This window comes from Dermacentor albipictus, chromosome 9 (genome assembly GCF_038994185.2).
Source record: "Dermacentor albipictus isolate Rhodes 1998 colony chromosome 9, USDA_Dalb.pri_finalv2, whole genome shotgun sequence".
Classification (NCBI taxonomy): Eukaryota; Metazoa; Arthropoda; class Arachnida; order Ixodida; family Ixodidae; genus Dermacentor; species Dermacentor albipictus.
The window spans coordinates 38,955,369-38,970,451 of NC_091829.1; the positions used below are offsets into that span (position 1 = coordinate 38,955,369).

At 47.0% G+C, this 15,083-nt stretch overlaps 2 protein-coding genes across 6 annotated transcripts in view; one reads left to right on the plus strand and one right to left on the minus strand.

Moving 5' to 3' along the window:
- LOC135916513 (uncharacterized) overlaps window positions 1-12,864 on the minus strand; it is a 34,629-nt gene extending 21,765 nt beyond the window's left edge. The window contains exon 1 of the mRNA XM_065449908.1: window positions 11,546-12,864. The gene's annotated coding sequence lies outside the window, so the exon portion shown is untranslated. The remainder of the gene's footprint in view (window positions 1-11,545) is intronic.
- Window positions 1-15,083, plus strand: part of LOC135916518 (uncharacterized) — a 137,628-nt gene that overhangs the window by 33,616 nt on the left and 88,929 nt on the right. The window lies entirely within an intron of this gene.

The window sequence follows — 15,083 nt, forward strand, 5'->3', positions numbered from 1 at the left end:
GTGGTCCCGGAGACGATGTTGCGTCACAACTCGTCTCGTTTCGCCAGACTTATATCGCCGAAAGGGAAAGCCTTTGGTCGCGCATTGAAGCTGACAGACGTTTGCGCCACGCCGCTCCGATGACGTACGACGGCCTGTAGTATAGTAATTACCCCATTGCGTGCTCGCGTAGTAAGCCTCCGCGAAATTGGTACTCGGTTAACGTCATGTGCTAGTAGTTCCGCCATGGTTTCTTTCTAGTTTGTAAAAATCCGACGCCGCTACGACGCGTAGTGTCGAGCTTTCTGTCTTTCTTGTCGTCGCATTTATACTGGCGATAAATGTCCAAAATTCGGAAAAGGTACAGTAAATTCCGGTTCATAATCCGTTCCTAGTATATGTAGTTCTTAGGGGTTGATTTCATCTGCACGCAAGACTCCTTTCCGCGCGTAAACAGCGAAGCAGCTCGACATAACATCACTTCAACTAACTGTTGGTGTCGCCGAAGAACTGCTGATCATCCAAGCGTGCGACATGCTCGTGAGCGAATTTTTTTTTTATGGCCGTTTCTTGGAGCGGCCCATAGTGTATATACTTGTTAAAAGCAAGCTTCGTTTGATCGAACTGTTCAGGTAAAAACAAAAGACGCCCGAACCCAGTGACCGCGACAGTGATATTCACTCTGGTTAACAGCCTGATAATAGCCTTGTGATACTCAATCTTGCTAATATTAATAGCATTCTTCTACGCAGACTAATTGCCGCTAATACTCTGCTAATAGTTAAGACGAATTTAGTCGCTGGTTACTGGCGCACCGGGCGCGAACAGTGTAAAAAAAAAAGCAGTAATTTGAACCATGAGTTTCCTTTGAGGACGAAAGACCGAAAAATGCGGTCACCACAATGCATCTTATCGCATTCCTTTTTTGAAAGTTGATTGAATATTCGAAATTTCGAGCACGAATAGAATAATCTTTACTATTCGACTCGTATTCAATTTGACACTTCCCTAGTTCGAAGTTGTCGAATTCTGTTCAAATGCTAAGAAGACGAGGGCATTTGCAGTTGGCAGGGAGAAATGCCGATACAATCGGAGGTTCCGTCGAATGATTCGGATGCAAGAGAACCGCGCTTTTTGCGCATGCTTGTCAGTCTAGAGCGAATGTCTGGAGGTCACTTCTGAACAAAGCATGCCTCGTATTACCTAGGCAGCGTACATACTTGTTTCGATTTGGGCGACGCAATTATTTTTTTCCCAATCTCCCCATGTTTGGATTCGTTTAAAACGACGTGCGAGGCTGTGTAGTATTGCACTCAGCTCCTTCAACGAGAATTGCATCCGGTGACGTGCTGTTCCATTGTTTCATTGTTGTATTTCACAACGTATCTTTCGTGTCCATATATAGTACAGCTCATTAACCATCGACATAGTGTTATTACATATAGGTTTTACGCACTATACAGCGACTGTTTTTCAGGCCCTTTTACAGCCACGTATTGCCTACCTCTCGTAAATCATACCTCCACTGCAAAATCATTTAACACCTGTCTGGCGCTCTTTGGCAATATTGGCCCTTGCGCCAAAAAAAAGCACGACATTCGATCATCAACATCATTCATTGCTGTCATCACGACGCAGCAGGTACTATGCACCTCCTGTGCTTCTCATTCGCAAGCTTGTCAGTTGACCTGACATCAGGTTGTTAACCATATAGCAGACGTATCAGATAACGCAAATGAGCTTGTTGTTGCAAAATGGATCCCATGAAATATCCACGTTTCACTTGTCTTAGAAGCTGAAAATATTCGATAGTCAACTTGATATTTCAAGGTAGGTTTTGCTCGGGTATTCGTATTCAGCTCGATTCGAAAATGTAGATATTAGCATACTTTTTCCCTTTCATTCTCTTTCGTTAGGTCGTCTTTCCAGAATGTTCGTATTCGATTCGAACACCCTTCCTCTTTTCTTTTTTTTTCTTTCTTTTCACTGGGCTCGCCTACGTGCTTCGTTATATCGTGCCCGGAAACCGGCCAGCTAGTTCCTTTCACCTTCAACTGTTGCGTGGCGCAACGTAAATGAATTCTGACGCAACTATAGGAACGGCGAAGGGTTGCGCAGGATCGATAGACGAGCTGTGACACTCGAGAATAATAATTCAGGGCCTCTCTGAGCAGGCAGGCAGCACGAGCCGCGCGCTCATTGAGGCGTGACGTCACGCACGAAGTTCGACAGGGCCCGTTCTTTCGAAGCGCACCGCCGTCGGCGCCTTGGGCGCCGCCTCCGTCTCTTCTCGCGTGCACAGCACGGATCGCGGCGCAGAGGGCCGGTTTGCCTGCGTGACGTCATTGCCACGCGGTGTTTACAGGCTCTGAAGTTGTCCAGGAGTACGCGGTTTTAAGAGTGAGGCTATTTCTCGGATGGTATGGTATGAAGAACTTTATTTAGGTCCTGAGGGATCAGTCTGGGACTGATGCTCCCACGGCGGTACAGAGAGGCCGAGCCCCTCTGCCGTCACACGGGCCCTCTGTACAGCCCTGAGTTGGTCCGCCAGCACTTCACTGTGCAGCATCCGCTGCCACCACTGTTCACCTCGAGAACCATCGCCGGCCAACGCCAAGCAGCGCCAAAGCATGTGTTGTAAATCGAGCAAACCCCCACACTTACTGCAATAGGCTGAAACCCCGCAGTCCCAACTCCGATTTCTAGCGTTGTACAAATGCGCGCCCCAGCGACGGCTTTCTCTGCGTAACAAAGAGATCTCGAGGGCTATGGTTTTACTGACTGCGCGCGCCGGAAGTGATTCGGGAGCCGGCCGGAGCCGCGTCATAGACGTCATGTTTTGGACATCAGGTATTTAAGTGCGCGTGGGAGGCAGAAATGTTCTCATGAGAATACCACTCAGCCGATTTGAATGAAATATATAGCATTTAAGAGAGGAAGCTGAATTCTACGCAGTGTTGAACCAAATATTTATTTAGGACCTTACAGTTTGCACAGAAGCGGCCGAAAAATCGGCAAATGTCAAACGTTTAGAGCGCAGTGTTTACACATCAGGAACTTGGTATTAAAGACAGATATCCGTTGGAACATCTGAAGCGGACAAAAATCAGCTATTAGCTTACAGCATGTGTAATGTTGCAATGTTTACGAGGCTTCTGCTACCGCCAGCTCGCACATTATTGGTACAATTCAGAGCGGCGTATATAATACGCCAATTCTGTCTGCCTTATTGACGTTACCCACGCTTAATAAATGAGTCATGACTACGAATCATGACTCATTTCATAGCACATTTTATAAGTCGTGTTTTTTTTCTTTTTTGCAGGTATTTGCATGAAACAGGCCTAAACCACTAGGCCATGTAGCAACCCAGTTGAATAAAAAATATATCTCGATAGAAGCAGTTTACAAAATTGTGATATCTTTCTTTAGTGGCCATTTATCAATCAAGATGGGAACTTGATGCTTCAGTATTTATACAAATTCAAACAACCTTCCTAAAAAAATATGACAGCTAGAAATGTAAAATCTGCTGGCAGTGGATACAGTGGAGCTATTTTAACCTTTATTTTAAGTTTAAGTTATTTATATGCAATGTCCTTTGCGTACGGTTGATTGCGCTACTCACTGCCACCATGTAACACGGGGGCTAAGGGCGCCTCAAGCTGCCTCATTGCAGCTTTTATCTTAGCCCCCGTCATTGTATTTTAGCAATGGAAACAAATAAAGAAAGAAAGAAAGAAAGAAAGAAAGAAAGAAAGAAAGTTCATATACTGAAATTCAGTGCTGTCGACGCCGAGCAAAACAATTCCTATCTATGTTTCCCCTGTATTTAGATAGCAACTCCTCTTCGGGGTCACCGTAAATGAGATTGCGCGCTGTCGAGTGACACGGCGGTGCGATGAACTCGGCCGTCGCCTTATCGGCGTCAACGCGAGACAATGGCATAACGTGAACGTACGTACACATTAACGCCTCCCGAACACAATAGGGCGAGTAACGCGATTTCTCTCGTTGTAAACGCCGCGTGTACTTCGGCTCACACGTTGACGGCGCGACGTCATCGGTGAGGCGTGGGGGGCAACAGACGTGTCGTATCGTGTGTCGTATCGTCGTCAATGGTTGACGTTCAACTCGAGCGGTTGTAAACGACGCGTATGCATCTCGCTCGGGTCTCGCACGTTTGCGGCACGCATTGCGTTGTGCACTCGACACGAGTGTTTGTGTGCACGCCTGTGTACACGTCCTCTGCGCGTACGTGTTTGCTCGAGCGTGAAGGGTGGTCATTATATGTCGTGCTAGCGTGAGGGGAAAACCATGCGTAGGGCACGATGTTTACGCACCAGGAATCATGTACTCAAAATAAGATAGATAGATAGATAGATAGATAGATAGATAGATAGATAGATAGATAGATAGATAGATAGATAGATAGATAGATAGATAGATAGATAGATAGATAGATAGATAGATAGATAGATAGATAGATAGATAGATAGATAGATAGATAGATAGATAGATAGATAGATAGATAGATAGATAGATAGATAGATAGATAGATAGATAGATAGATAGATAGATAGATAGATAGATAGATAGATAGATAGATAGATAGATAGATAGATAGATAGATAGATAGATAGATAGATGAAAGGCAGGGAAGTCAACCAGACGAGCGTCCGGTTTGCTACCCTACACTGGGTGAGGGAAAGGGGGATTAGAAAGAAAAGAGGAAGGAAGTGATTACTGTGTGTGCAGTGAAGCACCATGACACCAAAGTGGATGTTGAACGGGAAACCAGTACGCTGTTGAGCTACGGCGGGGGGTACGCACGACAAAGAGAATGGTGGCGAATTAGGGCCGTCAGAGATCCCAGCGTAGTAGTGGTGAGGTTAAAGTCTTGCAGGTATGTACCCGCGCTCCATATCAAAGAAATTTAGAACAACTCCTTCGTTGTTTATTCGTTGTCCTGCAAAGTACATTCGTGCAAAGAACACTGCCGTTTTAGGTAAATGGTAATTAGTGTAGTTGTTTAGTAATTGGTTTCCTGAATTCTCCATAACTGAATCTTCGCTCCAAAGTATCAAAAGACGGTGGCATTCCCGCCCTTAATTCAGAAGTTTGAGCTATCAAGGTCATCGTGTCAACAATAACACGTTGAGCTAAGTGGGGTTAAGGAAATATCCGAGTGGAAATCACTCGGCTGCAAGCAGCGATCCTGAAAGCGCGCTTGTCGTGCTTCGTTGAAAGCGCGCTCGATTTGCGCTCTTTCAACGAAGCACGACAAGACAATAGCTCGTAAATAACAAGGCCTCGACTATGAACGCAGGATGACAGGTCGTCCCACCGGCCACAACGATCAGGGACAGCGCTCGATGGTAGACATAAGGTTACTCGATAATCCCAGACCAGTTCCATTGACATTCGCTTACCATCGTGCGAATGGAAAGCAAATAGGTGTAAAAACACAAAATTGGTACCACCAGGGAACAAATGCCAAAGCCATCAGCCTGCGTTTCCTCGGTATCCGGTTGTACAGGCACCAATCTCGGGAAATTAAAGGGTTGACCAGGACGCACGCAAGGTACTAAGATACGCATTGCTATAGGCCTTTGTTCGGCAGTAGACCGAATGCGGCGTATATATATTGTAACAACAAGTGATCTGTAAAAATACTACGCAAAGCCTACTGAAGAACATGGATACGCAAGTATCATACAGCAGTTGAGTATGTGCATGTTTTTTGTTATGTACTCAAGTTGAACTAGGGGCAAAAGAAAAACCGGATGCAAAAAGCTCCAGTCGTGACAACCAAGTGGGAAGAATGCGCTTGAGACACGTGAACTATTGATTTGTTTGGATGAAATCGATAATTGGACTACATCTCGTCCAGTATAAGTTTTCATATTCTTAAAAGAAGAAAAAAAAAATAACGCCAGGTCGACGAAATTAGTGTTGCCATGGGCCGGACGCCTTGGTTCGCACAAGAAATTTTCGCTCACTAAGCTCGATGTTTTGAGACTGCTATAGCTTAGCGAACAAGGCTTCCGTCGGGAATGCGCAACGTCAGCCTCTTTCAGAACACCACATCGGTCAGCGTTGCGTTATCTTAGCAATGTCATTCGCTTGTATTGTAGGGGGGTGCGAAAACTGCCATTGTTTGACAGGCATCAACGAAACCCTGCATATGGTCGCGTTCGCATTGTTGAGTTTGCGTTTTACTCCTGCATGACTGCACGTGACAAGCTCTTCAAGATGGAGCGTCGCTCAACCTCTTTTTTCTCCAATTGCCTCGTTACTTAGCGTTCTGCCTCACTCCATATTTTGGCACTGCTTATACGTTTTCCTATATCCTTGGCACAGCTAAATGTTCTTGATCTGTAGGGATTCCGCAAATTGAGTAAGAGAGGTGGTATTAAAGAAACGGTAAACAAGAACAGGACTGCGTCGTCATTTTGATTTGTTGAACTTCTTCGAAAGGGCTTCGAGAGCTTTCCCCGCTTCGAGCGGTTCTCTCTTCTCCACATTCCGAAAGCTCATGCTTTCTAACTTATACGGCTGTACGTAGTGGGTTGCGAAAATTGTGTGTTTGACAGCCCTCGACGAAACCCTGTGCTTAGTCGTGTTCTCGTCCGTATCTTTCCGTTTGCGTTTTATTTCTGCGTGACAGGCTCTTCGATGGTGTACCCCGTACTTAGTCGTGTTCGCGGTTGTGTTTATGCGTTAGCGTTTTGTTTGTGTGACTACAAGTGAAACTCTTCAAGATGGAGCGTGTATAATATATATATTCGTATGTCCTTGGCACAGCTAAATGTTGCTGTGACCTGTAGGGGTTCCGCAAATTCAGAAAGGGAGCTGGGATTAAAGAAACGATAAACAGGAACTGAACTACGACGTACATCCTGACTTGAGTGCGCTTGTTGAACTTCTTCGAAAGGGATCGAGAGCTTTCACCGCTGCGAGAGCTTCTCTCTTCTCCACACTCCGAGAGCTCAACTCTCAAACTCCAAAAACAGAAACGCTGAGAGCGTGCTCTCAGCGTTTCCGTTTTTTTTTGTTTTTTGTATTTTTGCTACGCACTCAAGTCTCGCTTTGCTTTGTGAACACGTCCACCGCCGCGTAATCCCATTGTTGTTATCGCACACAAGAGCGCAGCGGCCTGCTGGTTTCCAGGTCCCAACGCTGTCGCCCAGACAGGCAGCTGCGCTTTATACTCAGTATCTGCAGTGAACGTTTCAGGGAGCGCTGCGCTGCGCAGTCTCTTGTAAGTACAGTCGCGGACAGAATATTATGGACCATGAAATCTAAGAAAAAGCTGAATATCTCCGCAACCTCACAACGCAATCTGGTATTTGCATTTTGGACCTCGACTAGAATATGCTAACAACGTTGTCGTGGGCAGTTTTACTGGTTACTGCTACAGGCTGCTCGGGAATTTAACGTTTTCGGAGATCCCGTGGTCCATTTTATTCTGTCCGCGACTGTACGTCATATCGCAAGCGGCGCACAGGCAGAAGGTGACACCCGTCGCGCTGAATCAGTGGCCCAAGCGTTCTTGAAAAAGTTTGTGCAACGCATGCACACAGAACATTAAAGAAGGCAAACGACGTAGACGGCCGCTGATTTCCAGCTGTATTATTTTGGAAGCTGCTGAACGCGATGTGACGGGTTCTGTTCTATGGCAGCCGCGACCGCATTCCACGGGGCTGGAGGACAAAACCGCTATAGGGTTCTGAGATTAGGTGCATGTGAAAATAAGGAGTGGTCAAAACCAACACCCCTCCTTATTATTATTTTTTTTTAATCCCTCGCGGACAGCTACACGCGCACACCACTCACAAGCGCGCATTCACGGACGATAGTGGCCCGCATACATGGGCAGTTGCATATCGATTTATGTGCGGGTGTGTTATGTTCGCTGTACTCTGCCTTCGATTGTTTATGCATCGTTTACATTATTGGCCGATCGTGTCGCGACAAGTTCACGCTGCGAGCATTCTTAACAATGTCCGTTTGTTTAGCTGTATCAACACGTATCGCAACTATATTCTGGCACGCACACGCAAGAAACACACGTTCACTCAAGCACACACACACACACACACACACACACACACACACACACACACACACACACACACACACACACACACACACACACACACACACACACACACACACACACACACACACTCACACACACACAGAGCGAATCCAGGCAGGGAATCCGCACACGGAACCCCAAAGACTAACTCGCATGAAAAAAACACGGAACCTGACACAATCAGGCGCATGGACACAAAGCACCACATACACAAAAACAGAGCGTCTTGGCGTAGTTGCGTCCTTCTTGTGAAGGCACGTGTGTGACAACTTGACCCGGGAAATTTTTTTACGCAGGGACGAAACCGCGGGAAGCGATCCTTCTCGAAGAGCGATCTTCTCGGTGAGAAGGCTGAATGTCGAGGTCGGGACAAACGGGACGCCGGAATGCTACAATGTATACATACGGGAAGTACGCGAAAATGCCGCTGCAACGCGAGAGTCTTTATCAGTCGGCGCAGAGCGGATTGAGATTCCGTTTGGAAATCGGAGAGCGAGAGAATGAAAAGAAGAAAAAAAGAAAAGAAAGCAGTTATACCGAGCGGGTGACATTCTACACACCGGGCGTCGTCAACGGTCGGCGACGAACGATAAGTGAAATCAAACACCCAACCATGGAAGCCGGCGTCCGTGTATTTTGATTGCGACCGCGTGCTTCGCCACGCACAGCGGCAGCGCGTCTTCAGCCTCGATTTTACTTTTCTTTTTTTTTCTTGCCTCGTCTTCTCCAGCCCTCTTGTGTTTACGACGCTGTCTTATCTCCAGGCGGAGTCTGGATCAGCTGTCACTCGCGGCGACTATTCAGGGGCGTGTGTTTCATTTTTGTTTTTTTTCCCGACCATTCCACGCATCCGGGATGTTCTCAAGTAGCTTGTACTTTCGAGAACTTCGAGCGTTTTGTTTTGCCATGCATTTAGGAGCCTCAAACTATAATTTCCTGCAAGTACATTACTAGAGGAAACTCAGGATTGTCTACGGGAGCTGTAAAGGATGTTCAAGGGGTATACGGTGTACAGCGCGACTAAAAGATAGGACAAAAGAAGACACACAGGGACACACTCAGCGCTATGTAGCGCTGTGTGTGTCCCTGTGTGTCTTCTTCTGTCCCGTCTTTTAGTCGCGCTACCGTACACCCCTTGAAGATGCATTACCAACAAGCCCACATAGCAGCCCTTGTAAAGGATGACTTCTCCGTCAGCATGGGAGTGATGGACAATTCATGGATTTCCACAGCCGCCGCGCTTCTGGCATCAAACGGCATTGTGACTGCGTTTTGACAAAATTCGACAAAATGCCGCGGTATAGATGCGTACTATTCGCAACCGAATGCGCATGCCTGCAGAACTTATCGCCGTTGCTGCGTTTGAAGAAGTGTGAGCACTCGGAAACTTTGAAAGATATGGCATAATGACGTCACAAGAACTTTTGAAGTCTCGAGCACTAAGACTAGACAAATACAAGCACGCTAAATATAGGCTAATACTTGCCAGGATTCTCATGGTAAGTGGATGATTGCAGGCCCAATTTCCACTACAGTAACTTTTTAGATAACTGTCGCAAACTGTCGAGCATACTGAAACATTTCTGAATGTTTACCGTACAGTTCTTATGGAAAAGATATGGAATTTCAATGAAGTAACTAGCATTTCTACATTTATGTTTTTTAAATGCGCAGGAATTCTGCAGAAAAACGTGTGGCAATTAAAGGTCTACATGCAGAAGCGTATCAGTTACGGAGCTGCTTTGTACTTGTTTTGAATGCCACAATCCAAATAACTTACACCCGTGTACTTAGATTCAGGTGCACGTTTAAAGAACCCCAGGTAGTCAAAATTTCCGGAGTCCTCCACTTCGGTGTGCCTCATAATCAGAAAGTGGTTTTGGTAAGTAAAACCACATAATTTAATCCAAATAACATCTGGGATTAAAGAGCTCTTTGCGTCATTTTTCCCGCTTTTATGTCCCGCTTCTTCAAGCGCAGGAGTGCACGCGAGAACACGTCACATGTTTAATGCTCAATGCCTGTGCTAAAGCAGGTGTACGTTTTACAACTGCGATACGCAGTGAAGCAATGCGTAACAACCGGTAAAACATGACTTCTGTGACAGACACTGCACGGCAGGGTACGCGGCAGTCAGTCTTTATGGTACGCAGTCCAAAAGTTCTACATCCTTGCCGTGTTATTTTATTTACGGGAATTATGCGGAATTTATGCCTAATTCGTGTAATTTGTGCAAAAGTAGCACGTAGAACACTGGGAAAGCGCGTGGGACCGGATTGCACGCGAAAACGTTTCGGCGGGACGTCAGCGTTATGCGCTCGAAATTTTAGATATGACCCACCCGCCACAAGAGATCGCAGGTTCGACTACCAGTTGTAGCGTTCTAATACCGATGGGGTCAGAATGCAAAAAAAGACAAAAAAGAAATTCGTGTACTGTGCTTTCTGTGCACGCCACAGGAAACTCCAGGCGGTTCTCCACTGAGGCGTCACCCATATGGCGTGTTTGTTTGTACGTTGCAACAAAGCTTTATAGTGTATTATCTCAACGCAAATAAGAAGCACGCGGCCATTCAAACTTCGAAGGACCTCAGGAAGCGACATGATGTTCACCCAGAGTCATTCTCTGTTGACCCAAACTCGCCAAAAACATCGAACAAAAAAAAAGCAATCTTTTTGCGGCAGCAATAAGCAGCTGTTACTGACTCAGACAAGTTGACCCTAGCAGACTAATTACACCCCTCTATACTCGTTTCATGCTGAGTTTATATAGAAGAGAAAAAAATTTGTTCGGCCTGTTCTAGCAGAACAAGCGTTCCTCGTGGAAGGTTATCTACAGGTTCGACATGACGTTTTCTTTTGGCTCTTAATGTTCAACAGTAAATTGATCTAAATATCTCATCACTGACCCTCGATATCTGAAAATTTCAGGGTATTAAGACAACGATTCTTTCTTTCTTTTTTTTTTCAAAGGAATTGTGCTTTTCTGTACACGTACTGGATCAATAATGCCATCGTCCTTCTAGGTTTGCCGTCACACTGTTGAACGTTGTCCGCAAGCAACGTGTTGTTGGCAGCCCCTTCTCACCGAAGCAATAATTTTTAAAAGGACGTTGTCCTGACCCGCCAATAGCTTTCCGATACTCGCGCACCACGAATCTAGGTTTTTGGGGACCACGTGAGCCGAAGCCCGTGACATGCGTTCTGTGGCTTAACTAAGCCCTTAATCATGTATAGTATAATTGTGCCCTTACTATATTTTCTCTCCTACTTTGTGGAGCGCAGCAAGGTCTGTGGTTTTCCTGCTGAACTAGTGACTTCGACAGTTCCTTGTATTAGAGTCAATACATCTTACTTCTTGTATACCATGCAGTAAGCACGCCACGTGATCCTTCAGGGACAGAAATGGAAAAATATCGGCTACATCTGTCTACTAGATTAGGATGGTATTGGCTTTACTCACCTAATCTTGATCCTGGCGTCTAAGCTCGGCCCGGAAGCGGCGTCTTGTGCTGGAACGCACAGTTGAGAACGCTTGGCGCCCGCCGCTTCTTGTCAGTTCGATGAAAAACAGATGGCTCTACTATGGCGTATGCACATTCGAAGATTCGTCGACGATGTAGTCGCGGGGATACCTCCTGGTTCGCGAAACCTCTGAAAGTCAGTTCGTCTCCGACAGTCACGAAGTTTCAAGATCTCTTCCGCTCGGTGTCTTCCTTGTCCCTTCTGCGCCGTATAATACAACCGTCGATGACTCGATCGTACTGACACGTATGCTTACAGAATGACTAGCGTCATGCATAACGTCACACGATGGTCACCGTCTTGAGGCCAACGCGGTTCAGCTTGATTCGGTGTACTGGGCTTCTGCAAAGACTTTGACGATACCGAATGGTCCAGAGTCTGCCTCAGCTGCTTGGGGAGTTGTAGCAGCACCGTAGCTTCGGCGGAAGAGTGATCAAAAGTGCCGATCCCAGTGTCAGTTTGATCGAGTTGTTAGAAATACTGCATCCTTTGCAATCCGGCGACGACTGAACAGGAAATGCTGAACGACGAAGCTCTTGCCAACACTTTGCCTGCTTCTTCGTGGAAATATCGCTTTCAGTCTTGGGACAAAGATGCACAGATTCCCAGCGTTGCGTAAAAGAACTCGCCTCTCTGCCACGAGTTGTCTTCCTGTAGAAACGCGATGCAAAGTAGCTATCTCGTCGTGTTGTTCACAAACACGCCCTGGCCGCTATGTCTTCACCGACCTCTCGGAGCGAAGTCGCCGTCGATTCCGCGATAAACGTAGGACACGAATCGGCCTGTAATAGCGCGGGACGCAGTCCCTCGCGAAGCACTTCGATCGGGCTCACGTAGCAGGTCGCTCTCCGAAGCTGGACAGCAGGAACTGCCGAATCGCGGCTGAAAATGTTTCTTTTTTTTTTTCCGCCGAGTTCACTGTCCTCCGAGTTGTACCGCACACGTTCGCCTCCCGCCTGCTCGCACAAACTCGCCGCCGTGTCCAAAAAAAAAAAATCAAGAAAAGGCAACAAGTCCGCGCACTTATGCAGCGCCCCGTAAAAACCGGCCGCCGGATCCTGTAGCGTACGCGAGGAGCTCCGCGGAGGAAGCCGATGCCGGCAACGTAGTCGTAATCCTTCGTGCGGGGGGGAAGCCGCACGCGCGCTTATGGAGAACCGCGATCGTGCGTCGTCGTCTTCCTCTTCTTGGCGCGCCCACGTCGTATAGTCTCCCCTCCTCGTGCGGCCTGCGAGACGTCGCTAAAGCGCGGCAGGAAATAACTGACGGCTCGCCCGGGCCCCGACTCGGATAAGATATATAGCGCCGCTCTTTCCAACCTCCTCCTCCTCCTCCCATCTCCGCCACTCCCCACGCCTTCGACGACGTTCGCCGCCCCCTCTCACCCACGAAGCTCTCCCCTATACCTGCCTCCCTGCTCGCTTTGGATGCACGTAGACAATGGTCGTCGTAAAAGCGCGCCCGCGGCGACGTTTATTATTGACGTCGACTTGTGCGCTGTTAGCGCGTTTTGCTACTTTGTTTGCTCCGTTCGTTGTTTTCGCCTATGGCGAGAGCTCCTTCCTACCGCGAAGCCTCTTGATGCCGATGGTGTCTCGGTTTGCTTGTTTTAAAAAAACAGCTTCCCTTCGGCACCAGTGAGGGATCTCGCTGAAGACGTCTCTTGCCACTCGAGCTCTCGGTTCGACTCAGAGGCAGCTCGCCAACAGGTGGACGTGAAACGCAGAGACAGCCTGTGCGTCGAGATCGCGTTGGGGAACTGACTCTTTTGTGGAGTCGGTGGCTATCGCCGGGAAAACGACGGCGCCGTGGGTACATAAAAGATTATGCAGATCCAAGGCACACGTTGAGTCTGTGCGAAGCGAAACTTTCGCTGAAGCGGTTAATTAAATGCTATGAAACTGTTTGTTCATCGTCAGCAACGCGCATCTTGGAGCATCGCGATTGTACGTGCCTGCCGGGCGAGGCGCGAAGAATGACGGCTAACGAGTTCTCACTCGTGCGTACAAGCGCCAACAAATGTTCCCGTGGAGGTACAAGCGAAGGTACGAGCCCCATACTTCAAAAAACGACACTCGCAACATTTATTTAATGTTAAATTTGAGTTAACACGTGCCAGACCCACGATCTGAATATAGGGCACGTCGTAGTAGGGGTATCCGGATTACTTTCAACCACCCTGACGTTCTTTACTGTGCACCTAAAGTCCAAGTACGCGAGCGCTATTTTGCGTTCAGCCCCCATCGAAATGCAACCGCCGTGGACGATATCCTTGCCAGTCGAGAAGTGTGAAAAATGGTCTTTATTGTTTCAGTTGTTGTTAATCAAGCTCACTATTCTTTGAACTTGAACGTGGCGTTAATTTCGGCTAGGGAGCCTAGATCCCGCTAGATGGATGGACAAACATATATAGCGACCTATGCTGCCATGTAATGCGTTTCACTTTGTTTCCTTATCGCTCGGTTACAAGCTTACTGTGCGATTACTGTCGTATCATTTCTTCATTAAGTGGTGATATGCGCGACTCATTCGTATAAGCGATCAAACTTTTCCTTTTGTCCATGTGCCTTTTAGCCCATATTCGCTAATACTAACTTAAAATGAATACAAGCGCACTTTTATTGGTTTTCATTGCGTGGTGGTGGTGGTAAACTTTATTGAAATGGGGAAGGGTAAAGGGGGACGTGGCTGAGTGATCGGCCTCAAGTAAGGCCCTATAGGCCTGCTTGGCCTTCTCCGCCCAGTCCACCAGTTCAAGCTGTCGGTCGACGTCCCCGGAACTGAGCCAGGCTGTCCAGTCAGTCTCATTGCGTGCGTTTTCTTAGAAGCAGCGACAGTTACTTGGATATATATATATATATATATATATATATATATATATATATATATATATATATATATATATATATATATATATATATGCGCGTTCTGCAGATTAGTATACGGCCGCTCATCTGTGCTTCTAGTACAGTGTGGCTTCAGAACACCAAATTCGTAAAAAGTCCTGCTTCCTACATCCACTGAATCGTAACGCGTTCGATTTAATTGGCAGCGCAAGCTTGCGCTGTGCCAGTCCTCTCAAATGCTATGCGAGAAATCTGACTTAGCATCTAGAGCAACTGCCGGTCTTCGATGAATCATTCAGGCGACTCGTCGAAGACCTTCCTGTGTCTGAAGTGCCACGTAGAGGGCTAATCAGACTGCTCTGCTGCGAAAATACAAAAGTATAATGAAAGGTAAAGCAAGGAAACGCCGCCCAAAAATGAACAGGTCTTAAAAACTTGAAGACGTTTCGGCTCCCGTGCGGAAGTATCGAAAAATCTTCACGTTTTCCAGACATTTTCATTTTTGGTGGCGCTTCTGTTTTACTTTTCATTATGCCTCCTCCCGATCAGACGAGGTATCGCCTAACTATATACAATATAGAAAAGTAGCCGGGAAAAAGAGACGCAAGGGAGCTCTTGCGACCCAAATGA